The sequence below is a fragment of the Manis javanica genome, chromosome 12 (genome assembly GCF_040802235.1).
Source record: "Manis javanica isolate MJ-LG chromosome 12, MJ_LKY, whole genome shotgun sequence".
Lineage (NCBI taxonomy): Eukaryota > Metazoa > Chordata > Mammalia > Pholidota > Manidae > Manis > Manis javanica.
In genome coordinates, this window is record NC_133167.1 from 5,391,426 (window position 1) to 5,406,703 (window position 15,278).

Genomic DNA, 15,278 nt, shown 5'->3' on the forward strand with positions numbered 1-15,278 from the left:
TGTACCTGTGCCTCCCTCCAGCCTGCTTGCCTCTCACCTCTCTCCACGGTTTTCCAGTTCATCTTCTTCCCTCCCTTGTCCCCAGCTGTCCCAGTGGGCATGTTCCCCAAGCCCCATACCACATTTTGCCTTTGGATGGTCCTCCGACTCATCCCCAAGTGCGCCCTAGCAGGACCCTGGCTCTCTGCACAGGAATTACGCTGGACACAGCATACTGGTGCTGAACCACAGGGCGTGGCTGATGCCTTTGGTCGAAGGCTGGTGTCTGAGCCACACGCCAACGCCCTCGCTGCCCTGTGGCCGAGGAAGTTACACCCACACACCCTGGCCTGCCTCTGGCCGTGATTGCACAGAGCGGGAGTTCCAGGCCTTTTTCACGGGGAAAGTGCCTACTAATTATACTCAAGGTTGGGGCTTTGAAGGATGTAAGATGGGTCCCCCCACCCCTTTGATGGTGTGGCCGAGCTGTTATTAGAGAGCTGCCTGCTGGCCACAGGGCCTGTGGGAGGCATGGCCGCCTGCCCTGCCAGATGCTGACCCAGAGAATCCGTTGGGCTGCTTCCCCCACCCTGGCTGGAGCCACCCCACATCCCAACAAAGGGATAAATGGGAGCCAGAGTGAAAGAAGAGGGTGCGGAGCAAAACTCTGGGGAAATAACACTTTAGGGATGAAATGAGGCGGACTGGCTGTGGATCCCGAAGAGGAGCCACCAGAGGGAGCAGAAAAATCCAGAACTGAGTGGTAAGCTAATATGCCTCGCATTTCTTGGGAATGGTTGGATTTTAAATATTAGGTCTCTCTCCCTTTAAACCATTAAAATTAAAATTCTGAGATGTTGTGACTCTCTGGGTCATAAGCTCCTTTTGCCAGACCCACCTTTAGCAGAGCAAACAACACCAGAGCCTTGTCATTTATTTAGAAGAAAAGTACTCAGTCCACTTTAACTTAGTTGGGAAAGACCCACAACCTGCAAGAGGCACATTCCCAAGGAATTTTGGGAAATCCTCTCCAGGGTGTCAGCAGTGGACACAGGTGCTAACCTAACAAGATTACAAAAAAGCCTATGCCCGTGTCAGCTATTTCATCCCCTCGTTTATCAAGCAAATGCATCCCTTTGACATGTCCTGCAGTGTGCCTGGAGATGACCCCTCGGAGATGGCTAAGCTCTGGCCACTCTCTCTCTGTACCTCTTACCTTCCACCATATCAGTCTGATCGGGGAAAACCAGGGCTTCCTGTCTGGCTGCCCACAGTTCCCATCTGAGAGGCTGAGCATCAGCCCACGACACCAGGGCACATGATGCGGCTTTTCCTGTGCAAGGGTTCAGCTAATGGAGATTATTTGGGGGGTACTAGAAAAGTCCTTAACTTAACATGTCTCCTTCATGGGACCATGCTGCTTAAATCACACCATCAAAGAGCCATTCTTTTGAGTAAACACTGCTCAAAAAACCCCAGCAACATTCTTCAAAAGGCGAGTACTGATGGAGAGAGTTACAGAACAGCTTTGTGCATATTTACTTTATATATTTACATTATATAGTTGCATATTTTTCTTTTTCACTGTGCTCCTAGGGAGTGCTCACACACCAGTCCCATGGGGGGTTAGCTAATTAAACCATACCTCAGATAATATAGAATAAATTTGTCTTACCCAATGAAATACCATGAAGAAAATTAAATACGATGAGTCAGTGTATCCACCCCAATTCCATCCTAGCACCGCAGCTGACCCTGGCCGTTGGAGAGGGTTTTACTCTCCTGTGACTGGTGTAACTAATCACAGCACACTTAGTGAGCCCAGAGCTGGATTTAGCGTGTGGGGAGCTGGTGCTCAGGAGCAGGGTGGACAGGCAGCCTGTGTGTGGTTGGCTCTCCTGGGTGGCCTTCTGAGCTGGGGGAAAACAGACGTTAACGATGCACGGTGAAGATTAGCTACATGTATATGAATGATTTAAAGGTAAATATTTCAGAGATATGGAAGGTGTTAGCAAATCAGTGCCGAGGGATTTAGCATTAAAGAGTATTTCCAGTTACTTCTGAGTAATTCTTCTGTGTTATCTGGATTTTTCAATAAGGAGACATTTTGGTACACAACCATAGGTAGCTGACACAGAAAGTCTTAAGTTTATACACAGCCAGAATGTAGTAGAGTTGGACCTTGAACTTGGAAGTCTAGTGCCAGAGCTGTGCCTTTAGTTTTGTCATTGTTCCGACGGGGTCAACGGTCTTACTACGGAGGGCAGAGCTGTGTCTGGTGGGGGAGGTGTGGTTGAGCACTGTAAGGGGAGCCCCGCCTTGGGTTACCAAACCCTAATAGGGCAAGGGGCTTCCTGCCTGCACAGCTGTGGCCGCTAAGATGTCCCAGATGTCAAGCTCAGCCCTGCCCAGTATCTGTTCTCACGGTGAGCAGGACAGCCCGCAGGTCGGGGCCCCACCACCCCTGCAAGGGGCAGAGCGGTCTGGCTGCCACGACTCCCCTGTGTGACTGGGGACAGGCGGGGCACTACCTGCTGCCCTCTCCTGCCCCGCTGTTTCAGACTGGCCCTGACATCCAGGATCATGTCCTAGCCCTTCAGAAACTAACGTAACTTGACCCTCTGCCTTCATGCCGGCCTGCATAGGCCCACTGCTCCACCATCCGGCCAATCCATCTCTCCTCGGTGAGGCTGCTCCGAGTACCCTGGCTGGATGCCAGCTCAGAATCCCAAACGCTGCTACGTGCCTGGCACTGAGTCCACCCACTTCCTGAGCCTCCTGCCGCCTGATTAGATCTCCCTTGATGGCACTGTGAGAGATGGCAGGGTGACCTCTCACCCTGTAATGGGACCATAAAAGCTGCTTCCCTTCCCCTGGGGCTGAGAGAGCCACCTCTCCATCCGATGAGTCAGGCTTGCCTTTCTCTAAATCCCAAACACAAGGAGAACTTTTTGTGTCCCACAGAGGATGCACCCCACTGATTCCAGAGACCAGCACACCGACGGTGGTACCTGGTAGAGTCAGGGAGGCTCAGTCTGGGGAAAACCAGCATCGTTTGACAATAAGCAAGGGACGAATGCCAACCTGACAGAGGGCCGTAAAAGCCAACCCTAGGACCATCCAGAAAGGCTGCAGGCTGTCTGGGGAGCAGGCACAGGGGGTCCAGTTTTTCAGGTTTTCAGCCTGTCTGGAGAGCTTCTATGGGGTTGTGGGGGGCACACGTTGGCTCCAGCTAGCGGTAGCCAAAATGTTTATCTGACAGATGATCCCCTAGCTGGCCAGGTTAAAGCTTTCATAGAGTGTTGGGAGGGGCAGCTGAAGGGAGAGAAGAAGAGAGAAAAAAGATTATTTTCCCTGCTCTGTGCCAGCAGGGTGGTATAAATGGCTCATGCGGGTCATGGGTGCTGATCTGACGTCATCCTGCCCATGTCTCCCATGCCATAGGGAAGTTGGGTGAGAAGGCGAGGGTGTTACTAATTTACTTCTGCTCCTGATAAACACTGGGCATATTTATTCCATGAAAGAAATTGTGCCCCACCGTGACCACAGACCTCGCCGCTGCCATTCATTGTAGGCTAAGGAGGTGCTGCCTGCAGTTCTCCTCCCCACAGTCGGTCCAGAGGAGCACAAAATTGGAAATGACTTTATTTATATGCGGATGCAGAGTCTCCCGTGTACCTAACAGCGGGATGTCTGGGTTCCGACAGGGAAGCCCTGCAGAGATGTGACCTTCGGGCTCGTGTTTGTGAACCGCATCCTGCCAAGCCAGACTTTAACAGCCAGCTCACACCGAGCTTTTTCCATCGCACTATTACCAGGTGCCTCCAAAATTGGAGGAAAGCAAAAAGGGCACGTCTATTATAGCCGGATGTGATGGTTCAACATACCAATAATTACGGAAGAAAGTGTGATGAAATAATTGAGGTTTTTAATGTACAAATGTCACTTAGCTTTATAAGGTAAGATAAGGAAAGGTAACTGCAGCTTTCTAAGATGCAGGTTACGGTATTTAGGTGAAAAATATCATGGTGTCTGATTTTAAAGAGGCTTTTAAAAATGGTAAAATGCCAGCATTTGTTAAACCGAGATTTACATTGATATTATTCTCTCTACTTTTCCTCATAGCTGGAAAATTCACAAGGAAAAGGGTTTTTTTGTTTGTTTTTGTTTGTAGGAAGAGTTATTTCTTTCAGGAACAGAATGTTTTGTGGGGGGAACAAGTGTTGGTCTTTTTTCCCTCCTGCTTACACAATTATACAGTTTATTGTGGAAATTTTAGTTTATACTAAAAATCCACTGAGAAGAAGATCAAAGTCACCCATGGTACCAGCACCCAGAGACAACTCAGGATGACCACTGTTAATAAGCAGATGCTTTTCCTCCCTTGTATGCATATTACAAACCATAGAGAATCATCCTCTGTGCCGAGGAACACACGCGAATTTGTCCATATTTAATAGACCATGTTAACTGACAAAAGACAAATTCACATCATTCAGATTAATACATGAGAGCATCCCATACCACTAAAGCTGAATTTAACATAATTTTAATGCCTGCATAATATTTATTAGTTGAATATACTCTAATTTTTTAATTAATATTTATTATTTTGGAAATGATTGGGCATTCATTTTACCCCTAGTTTTTTCTTAGTATAAATAATGGTGTGATTTACACTTCGGTATATCACTGCATATTGTCTTATCTAATTTGGTCAATTAATTTTTTACAAAGGAGGCGAGGACATACAAGGAGGAAAGGATAGTCTCTTCAGTGACTAGTGTTGAGAAAACTAGGCAGCCACATGAAAAGAATGATACAGGACCTCTTACCCTGTACGTAAAAATCAGCTCAAAATGGATCAATGACCTGAGACCATAAAACTCTTAGAAGAAAACATATGGGTGAGCTCCTTGACATCAGTCCTGGCAATGATTTTTTGGACTTAACACCAAGATTTACATTAACACCAAAAGCAAAGACAACAAACACAAAAACAACCAAATGGGACGACATCAAATTAAAAGGCTTCTGCCCAGCAAAGGAAGTCATCTGCAAAATGAAAAGGCAGCCTACCAAATAAGAGAAAATATTTGCAAATCATTTATCTGATAAGGGGTTAATATCCAAAATATATAAAGAACTCATGCAACTTAATAGAAAAAAAAATATGATTAAAAAATGGGCAGAGGAATCAACAAACATTTTTCCCAAGAAGACATGGATTGTCAAATGGCCAAGAAGTAAAACGGAAGGTGCTCAGCATCACTGTTGATCAGGGAAATGCAAATCAAAGCCACGGCGAGATTCACCTCGCACGTGGTAGAATGGCTGCTATACACAAGAAGTGACAAATGTTGGTGAGGGTGTGGAAAAAAAGAGAACCCTGTGCACTGTTGGTGCAAATATATCCTGCTACAGTTGCAACGTAAAACAATATGGAGGCTCCTCAAAAAATTAAAAAGAACCATCATATGATCCAGCAATCCCACTCTGGTTATATATACAAAGGAAATGAAATCAGGGTCTCGAAGAGACAGCTGCATTCTCACATTCATTTCTGCATTGTTCACAATAGCCAAGTGTCACTGAATGAATGGATAAAGAAAATGGAATGTAATGAAATATTATTAATCCTTGAGAAAGAAGGAAATCCTGCCATTTGTGACAACATGAATGAAACCAGAGAATACTATGCTAAATGAATAAGCCAGATAGATAAAGACAAATATATATGATTTCATTTGTATATGAATAAAAAGAAGTCGAACTCATAGAAACAGAGCAAAGAACTGTGGTTACCAGGGGTTGGGATTTGAGGAGGGACATACTGGTACAAGTTTTCAGTTATAAGACAAGTTCTGGGGATGTGATGTACAGCATGCTGATACAGTTAATAATACTGTACTGAATACTTGAAAGTGGCTAAGGCAGTAGATATTAAGTGTTCTTACCTCACACCAAAAAGAAAAAAGTAACTGTGTGGTGAGCAGTATGTGAATTAGCTTGACTGCTGTATTCATTTCATAATGTGTATGTATATCAACTCATCACTTTGTACACTTTAAATGTGTGCAGTTTTATTTGTCAATTATACCTCAGTGAATCTGGAGGGGAGGTGCAGTGCAGGAAACCAGAGGCCACCTGTCAGTCTTTCCCATTCGCTTTTCCTGATGAATTTTTAGATCACATTCCAAGTTCCAAAACAGAGACCCATGGAGAGTTTGAAAGTCGTCATGCTAAATTATAGCATTCTTCAGATCATTATTCAAGTCTTTTTTTGTGTCCCTCAGCAAAGTTTCATGTTCTTCTTATAAGACCTGACAATTTTTTATTTCAGCTGTAATTCAGGTCAGCACAATTTCTCTGCTCTTTGAAATAGCATTGTTCACATTATGTTTTAGTGTTGATATTTTTGCATAAAGGAAAACTACATATATGTATGTGTGTGTACATAAATATATACGTAAATATATATACACAGATGTATGTAATATACATATAAGAACATTAATCATAATATATATATACACATGTATCTTTAATTTTTAACTTTGATGTACCACAGTCCTGCTGCCTTATTAATTGTAATAATTTTTTTGATTGTGTCACAATTGTGACTAATGATCATTTTAGCTTCTTTCTGGTAATTTATCTCATTATGAAATTGGCTAAAACTTTCAGAAGAGTGTTGAATAATAGCAATGCTGTTTATATAGCAAAAGCAAAAAAAAAAAAGTAAAAGAATGGAAAAGAAAATTATGAATTCATCTCAATATTTCCACCTGTCGGGATTACCAGCAATCACTTAAGCGATGTTGAAAAATAAAATTTAATGCAATGGAAATTTGGCCATCACCTACTTTTAAACAAGAAAATTTAGTTCCAAAATTTGTAAAATGATTTCATTATTGTTTAAAAAAGGGAAAGAAGAGAAATACAGGTCTATCAGGGCCCCAGCTGAGCCTTGAAATGAATTAGTTCAGAATGAGGTGTCGTTCTGAGGTCCCAGAAAGCTAAACGTTTTGGTTGCTCTGGGAGAGAACAGGGAAAACAGGAAGCAGGAATAGTCCCAAGATGTTCTAAGACACCCCACGGCACCCCCAGCAACAACTAGGGTAGACCCTGAGGGAGGAGGTCAAGCTTAGTTCAGCCAACGATGCCCTTGGCCAGTGACTCCCACGGCGAGTGATGTGTACGTATCCGTGTGACCATACCCACCTCTCTTCCCGCAGGCTGGGAGCGCTGGGCAAGTTTATACATCCTGCACACACACAAGGTCAGGGGCAGGGGAGTCTTATGTTCGACTGTACTCTTTACATCAGATGTGCTCTCAACCAGCCTTCCCAGAACCACCTTTGCAGAATTAACCAACTTTCTCCTACTTTCTGCAAAACAGACTCCAGGTAGCCCAAGCCTTGCGGCTCCTCTCTGATAATCCCCCACAAACCTGTTTATGCCAGTTGCATTTGTGGCTATAATTAAGTAATTTAAGTAAATGCTACCTGACTCTATGACATATGAGTACATAAGGAAAAGAGCTATTGTTTCAATGAAAACTAAGACAACTAAGACAAATGCTCTGGAAAGACTAGTTAAGAATAAGTCTCCTTTAAAAATGTTTTTGAACAAGTGTGGCCAAGAAAAGACTGAAAGTTTGGAGCGTGTGGTGGATATTGCCAAAATGTAGGAGTCTACCCTCATAATACTTTGTATTTTTCAGTTCTAGTTCCACTTTAAAGAAATCATATCTATACATTTTACGTGATGCAGTAAAGACGTGGTTTTGCAAGAAAAATGATGCAGAACTCCAATGAGGAGACCTCACTCAAAGAACTTAGTTCTCACATTAAAAGAGTGGCCAGTAAGTTTTGTTTGTATCTTGTAAGTTAAAATAAAATAGTCTATGCCTGGGATGCTTAATTTTTTTTGTCATTAACTATTTTCCAAAGCACACCAGATACAAGGGCTTCTTCCCATTTTACTTTTAAAATAAGAAATGGGTCTCCTGCCAACTGCTATTGAAAATCCACCCTCCTCTGTCAGGACATACTGCTGACTAGGCTCTGGGTGGCTCCCGGCAGAGGAGGCTCTGCTGCGTCAGGTGGGAGGCACTGTCCTCGGCATAAAAGGACGCTATTCTCTGGTCCCCACTGCTCGGCTTTTGGTCTTAGAAATTCCTCCCAAGAAAATAGGGGTGGTTTCTCACTTTCACACAGTCCTAAGGAGCTGTCACTTAGGAATGCTGGCCCCATGGGTGGGATCAGAATGGAATGTGTGAAATCCTGGGCAGTGGAGGGGGTGGAGCCATGTTCCTCCTGCCCTGTCACAACTTAGCAGAAAGGAGTGCAGAGCGCTGGTCACATCTGTCACGGCGGCTGTTGGCCTGGGAGGGTGCTTTTCCAGGCAGCATCCCACCCAGGCTCCCTCCAGAGAGGCTGGACTGCTGGAGCTTGGGGAAATCATTCCTGATTCCTGACAGTGCTGCTGAAATCTCTGTGCTGCTGGGCTTTGCCTAGATTACAAACCAGCAGAGGTTAGAGCTTCTGGGCTTGCGGAGTGACAAACACACAGATTCAGAGCCAGGAAGTCACCAGCCTAGAAACCTGGAGGACGGGCTACCCTCTGAAACCCCAGTCCCTTTCCACGCCCTTGTCTGTGCATCTGCGGTCATTCAGAGGGGAAAGCCCACCCCAGCGGGCACTAAGACCATCCATCTTCTCTGGGGTTCAGGTGTTTGTCACGAGTTCACCGGTAAAAGGGGAAAATCGCCCCTGATAATCCTAATGGGTTCCTCGGTTGCCAGCAGAAGTTTGAACAAATTTGAACAATTTCAGAGCAAGCTGGGTTCTTCGAGTGTGGTGGCGAAAATCTGCCCCTGAAAATTTTTTAAATGTATAAAACTAAATTGTACTTAATCGTGCATTTTGCTGAACAACTTCCCTGATTATAAAAATGACATGAAATACAAAACTCAGCAATCATGTATAGGTACAAATTCAATATTTACGTTGTTATTTTCTTCATTGAAATGTTGAAGTTGAGACACTAGCAACTACTAGATTTTTCTAGACCGCCTGCCATTGCGAGTCTCTCTGGGGAACGTAATCTGGGGACTTTTCAAGCATCCCTTTTTGTAACACACATACTGTAGGGCTGATTAATATTTCCGCCGTCATCAATCACTGGGTATCAGGATAAGCCTGTCAGACAGGCCCTGTGGGATGTGGGAGGCGGGCGAAGCCCAAAGGCAGAGGCGGAGATGGGGTGGTCGTCTTTGCCGTGGGGTGACTGCATGGAGAGGGACCCTCCGACAGAAGTCTCCCTCCTGCCCTTCCTCTTCCTGTCCTATGTTCTTTCTTTTTAAAGCTTTGTTATTTCTTGCCTCGTATTTATTTTTACTAACATCCTTTCCATGTGTCTCGTTTGCTGTTAGTGTGTCGCCTCCAAAGGCAGGGGGCTCAAGTGCGCTGTCGTCTGTTGCAGCCGTGGAGAAAATGGGGTCGTCAGAAAATCTGGGGAAAATAGAAAATCAAGCTAGGCCTGGACACAGAACAAAGGGAGAGGGGGGCTGTTCAGGCAAAGGCTAGGGCGTCATCCCACGAGCAACTTCGGAAGAGAGCGGCGCCGGACCCCTTCTCTGACCTCCACCCTGTCAATATCCTGGGTCTTCTCTGGAAGGGCCTCACCCAACAAGTCTGAACACCTGCCCCGGGGCCTCACCCACTCCTCAGAGGGGCCAGGCAGGGCCTCAGGAAACTTCCAGAAATGTGGAGAATGCTGTTTTGAGCAAGTAGTGCTCCTCCCCTCCCCTCCCCTCCCGCCTCCCCTCTCTGTTCTCCTCCAGGAGACTTCTGATACCCTAGACTCTGTGGACCCAGATCTCAGGCCCCTGATTCTGTGCATTCCCTCCCACCACAGCTCACGGTACTTAAATGTTAGAAAATGTCGTGAAAGCCGCCTTGCCCAGCCCCCTCCTCTTGTGGCCTGCACCCCACACTCCCCATCTAAAGGAGGAGAATGAAAAATGAAGTGAAGCCCATCCATTTAGGGCTGAATTCAACTCCTCTTCCGTGCCCGCCAGCCCCTCTCCATGACTGGAGCCAGGCGGCACAGCGGCTGGACCAAAACCTGGCTAATTGCGGAAACAATTAGCATTTGTTCTTGTTTTAATGAGCCAAGTGGATAATTGTTTCTGGCTAGAGCCACTGGGGACACAACCAGTTGTGTCTGTTTCTGATTTCGGGTTAAATCTGGGCTAGCGGGACGCTCCTATCTGCCTCAAGCAGGGAAAGCTGCCCCTGGAATTGAGAAGCTGCCCAGTCCCTGCCCAAAGCTTCTGGTTACACCAGACCTGAGGCCCATGGCCTGCCCCCCTTCCTTTAGGGTGACCACATGTTCCTGTAGGTGCCAAGTTCCCAGAGGGGACGAAGCCCCAGCCCCGAGCCAGGCAGGGAGCCGGAGCTGCCTGCCCCGTGTTGTGTTCTGAGCTCACACCTGACGCCCCATTCTTCCTGGGACTCACGGCTCCCCTGGAACTCCCAGCAGCACCGGCAGAGAGGTCACCAGCGGTCAGGTCTGCTCTCAGAGCAGCACCGCACAGGGCCAGAGACCTGAGTTATCCCAGCTTTTCAGCGTTCGGAGTAAGACTTTGTTGAGTGGCATTTTCTACGCACCCCTCCAGCAGCCTGTCACCCACAGTGTAGATGCATGTCTGCTCTTGGAGTTTTATGTGGGGTTTCAGGAGATGGTGGGATCATCTGGAATCCTAAGGAAGTCCTTATTGCAGGCATACCAATATTTCTGAGCAAAGCTTGGTTAAAGTTGTATGTTTTGCGTTGTTTTATTTAGAAGGATTTGAGGGGGATCAGAACATGCCATCCCAAACATGCCACATTGCATATGGATTATTTGGAGCTAAAGGCAGTGGAGAAGCAGCAGATGTAGGAAAAGACATTTACGCCCCCTACAATACCTTGAAACAATACCTAAAATATCTAAAGTAAAGTATAAATGCCCCCTTTTGTAGAGAAATTAACATTTTTAAAAGAATTCCACTAGTAAATATACCAGGAAGATAGCTACTCCAGAGAAGGCTTCCCTTTGAGAGACTCTTACCAGTGCGAGAGGCAGCCTGTCTTCATCCTGTGCTTCCTGCCCTCACCCGCCCACGATTTGCCTCGTTCCACCCCAAACCCCAAGCCGCCTTCTCTTTCCTCGGCTCAGAACATAGTATAAATCTCAATCATCTGATTACCACCTTGGGGCTCATATTTTTGCAAACTCCCATGCATACGTACTTACTTAAAGGGGTTTTTTCCTTCTGCTAATCTGTGTTCATTCTCAACTTCGTTCTCAGCCAGCCACGGACCCTGGAAGGGTCGAAAGAAAGGTTTTCCTCCCCTACAGTTTCAAAGAAGCCAAAAACACCAAGTCCTTTATTAAGTAGCTGGATTATCTGGTTATGCCAAAAACAGAGAAAAAAGTTTCTGTGAATAATTTCAAATTACTGAACTATTTTTCAAATGTTGGCCTGATGATGGGCGATTCAGGCTTGTGTGTGTGTGTGTGTGTGTGTGTGTGTGTGTGTGCGCGCGCGTGTGTGTGTGTGTGTGTGTAAGATCAGGGGTCTGGGGTGTGCAGGAAGCTGCATCATTTGCCTGTGTAGCTAAACCTGCAGTGCGATCTCATTCTGCTCCTCTCCCCTCGTATCTGCAGCTCGGAAGTGATGAGAAAGAAGAAGGCATTGCCCGCTGCAGTGTCTGTGGGCATGGTTAGCTGTCCGATTCTACAAACATTTTGTTTCCCACCAATTCATCTCCTACAAGTAGTGGAAGCAGAGAAAAGGAGAACAAACATGGAAACGCCTACTCCGCCCTGGGTGCCTCATGTCCCTGCCTCATTTAACTCTCAAGGAGCCCCTGGATACAGATATTAATGAAGGCGAGCAAATTTTGCCACCCCAAGTATGCCTCTTTGGCCTATTATTTTAAGCTGGCTATTTATAAGACACACCTGGCACAGGTGAAGCCCTGAAAACTGAGTAGAGGCTGCTCTTTTTGTGAGAGGCATTTGCGCATATAAGGGAAATCTCCGTTTGTGAGGGTGTCTCCCTGCTGGACCAGAAAGAGGGACGGACTCCGAGTGTCTGGAGACTGAGCAGGAGTCAGTCTTCCCCGCGCGCCCTCCGTCCCCGTGCGCTTCCTGCTCGCCTCCCAAAGCCAACCCCCACCCCCACAGCATCGGTCTTGAGCTGAAGATGCTGTTTAAGATGATGATGGCTTCAGCCATGGGGACGTTACCCAGTTTTCCTGGGTCTCTCCCATGCATACAGGAGGTATACATGTTACTGAATTTTTATTTTTCTCCTGTTAATCTGTTTTATGTCATTTAATTATTAGAACTGCCAAAATAACCTGGACTTTCCCACCCCGACTTCAACATCCTCTTTTTAAAGATGTGGAATCTTGGGATCGGCGAGGTAAGTTCTTTGTGTAAACTCACTGATAGGACGGGATAGTTACGGGATTTGAACTGAGGCAGTTGAAATCCTTTAAATGCGGAGTTCCATCTACTTCAAAACTGTAACCCAGAAGTTAGAGGGGACTTCTAGCTTCCCACTATTCCTGCGAGCTCCCAGGGGCTCCCCTCCTCGGGATCTCTGCTGTCTAATTGCCTGTGAATCAGTGTGAGCTGCTTCTGTTCCATCCCTCAGACGCTCTGATTAAGTGCAGCCACTTCAGTTAGTAAGACAGCTACTAACACTAAATGTTTTATGGGGCTAGTAATTGGTGTTGGGCAGGAAGAATTTCCTCTACCCCTGGAGGTTCTTCTAGCTGGTCTAAGCATCAAACTGACATAAGACAGATGAACAGGAGAAAAAAAAACAAACTTTAATTACGTACATACGGGGAAACCACAGACACAAGTTCCAAAGACCCCCAGGGAGAGTGAGGTACGGATGTCATCCTGAGCCAAGGAGAAGGGGTTAGGGCCCGGGGCTTCAAAGGAAAAGAGAAGCACTTCACATGAAAGTGAAAGAGTAAATATTTGATACTCAAATATTCTCTGGGCCACACAGTGACAATGAAGGGGCACAAAGAGGAATGTCCACCGACCTAGCCACATCCAGCCCTGTCTACCACCCCTGGTTTGCATTATAGTAGGACTATCTATGGCGGCAGCTCTCCTGCAGTTCCTCCATCTAAAATCTTTTTATGCAGTTGAGGGGTGGGAGGTCAAAGTTTCTTCCTGAGTCCTTTGGGCCTTGATGGTGCTCAACTCTGAAATAATCTGTCTGTTGCAGTGGCACATCTTGGGGCAGCCTGCCCTTGGTCCCTACACTTGACTGACAGTCAGGTGTACAGGTGTGGTCACATGCCAGCTCTTTTCTTTCCCGGCTCCACTGTGCATCCACCGGGCCCCCGACCCAGGCACTTTTCCCACCATGGAGCTGGGAACACATCTCAAAAGAAAGATGAATTGTGGTATACAGAGTAGCCTTGTCTCTCTGAGTTTCAAACAGCCTCCAAAGATTGAAAATCACCCTGTCCAAAAAGAAAAACACCTACAGAGTTATATGTGCAAACTGCCAAATCTACTCCGATCCTCACAACTGTAATGAGGTGTTGACCAAGCTTTCATTCTGGAGACTGGTCCTTCTAACGGGAGGCCAAGGGCTGCTTCATTTGGTGGGAGAAGTGGGATGCAATATTTGGGACATGCTTAAACTAAAAAAAAAAAAAATTGTTGTTTATCTGAAACTGCAATTTAACCAGACATCCTATATTTTATCTGGCAATCATAAACAAAAGTATAAAAGGGTAGCTGAATTTCACGGTGCTATTTATTCTTCATGAAGGGCAACTTAGAAACTCAGAACTTGGTTTCTTAAATCTTTTTTAATTCATATTTTCTATGAATTAACCATTCTAGAAGTATTGAAAATATTGGGTGAAAAAGGTTGCATTAATTGAAAATACTGCTCTCACAACATCCATGTATGTTTTTAAGGAAGCCTGGGGAAACTGCAGCTTCAAAATGCATTAGCAACAATCAAAAAGAAAAGAACTCGACACCTAGGGCAAGCCATGCAAACGCCACGGGAGAGAGAAGAAAAGGGGAAAAACCGAAGTGGAGCGGACTTCTCTGCCTTAATGCTCTCATCAGCTTTTGGCACCCCCGGATCAGGCTTTCCGCCTCACCTGGCGGGTATGGAGCAGCCTCATCAGCTCCTCAAGTGAAAAATGCAAACAAACTGGCCCTGGGAATACAGACGTTCTATAAATGTTTAATGCGGCTGCATTAACTACATGAAGGAGCGCTAATGCTTTGAACAAAATAGTCCAAGTCTAATGCATGGCGGTGATCAGCAAATTAGTAAATTGTGTAAGTGCTTGTGTTTCTGTTTGCAATTTCCTGATGCCATTTAAGGTGCTGGTTGCATGTGCAGCGTACTCTTCCCTTACATTTCCTTTCTGATTTCTAAAGCTAATGGTTTCTTCCCATGAGGTTTATAAAAGTAATGCACGCTCATGATTGGAAATGTAGAGTGCTCCAAAAAACTCCACAAAAGCTGGCTTGGAAAATACGGTCCATAATCCCACTACCCCAGGACACTCACTTTTAACCTCAGACCCTCAGACATTTCTTTCCAATCTTTTTTTGATGCTGTTTTGTATAAAGTATAAATCATTCTGTTCTTAAACCTGTCATCACCAAACTGAGACACAAGCACGGTTTTGACTGTCCCAGAAATAGAATCTTAAATCAGTTATCAAGAACCTCGTGATCAGCCCTAGTTTGGTGACCTGCCTGATAGACCCCTGCCTTCCCCTAAAAGGAAGTCATCTTGCCTTAACCTGCTTTGTGTGACCTGCCAGTGTAACTTCCTTGTTCCTGCTCCCTTCTGTCTGTAAGTCTTCATTTACAGCTCCTCGGAGCTCCTTTCTTTCTGCTACATTGGGTGCTGCCTGGTTTATAAGTCATTGAATAAAGCTAATAAAATCTCAAAAATTTGCTCAGTTGAATTTTGTTTTTTTTAACAATCCATTTATCCCACAAATAAACTTGCATGCAAGAGATATGAAAGGCACTTTCATCTGCATTTTATTCTTATAACATACCCCGCTGTGGGCTGTGGGCACTGTCATGTGCTCTTGAGGGGATGGTCTTTCCTACAGACTCCAAATCATACAAGAAAATCAGCATTGTTTTTCTTAGGTTTCTTGTAAATATGCAGGACTATTTTCTGCCCCTATTCTTGGGGTGGGAATCTTGGGGTGGGCTTCATTGCC

At 45.6% G+C, this 15,278-nt stretch overlaps 1 long non-coding RNA gene across 1 annotated transcript; it reads left to right on the forward strand.

Annotated features, from left to right (window-relative positions):
- Nucleotides 1-384: 384 nt before the first annotated feature.
- Nucleotides 385-14,986, forward strand: LOC118970831 (uncharacterized). Its single transcript, XR_005058980.2, has 3 exons — nt 385-742; nt 12,384-12,463; nt 13,996-14,986. It is a non-coding gene; the product is annotated as an uncharacterized lncRNA (long non-coding RNA).
- Nucleotides 14,987-15,278: the final 292 nt, after the last annotated feature.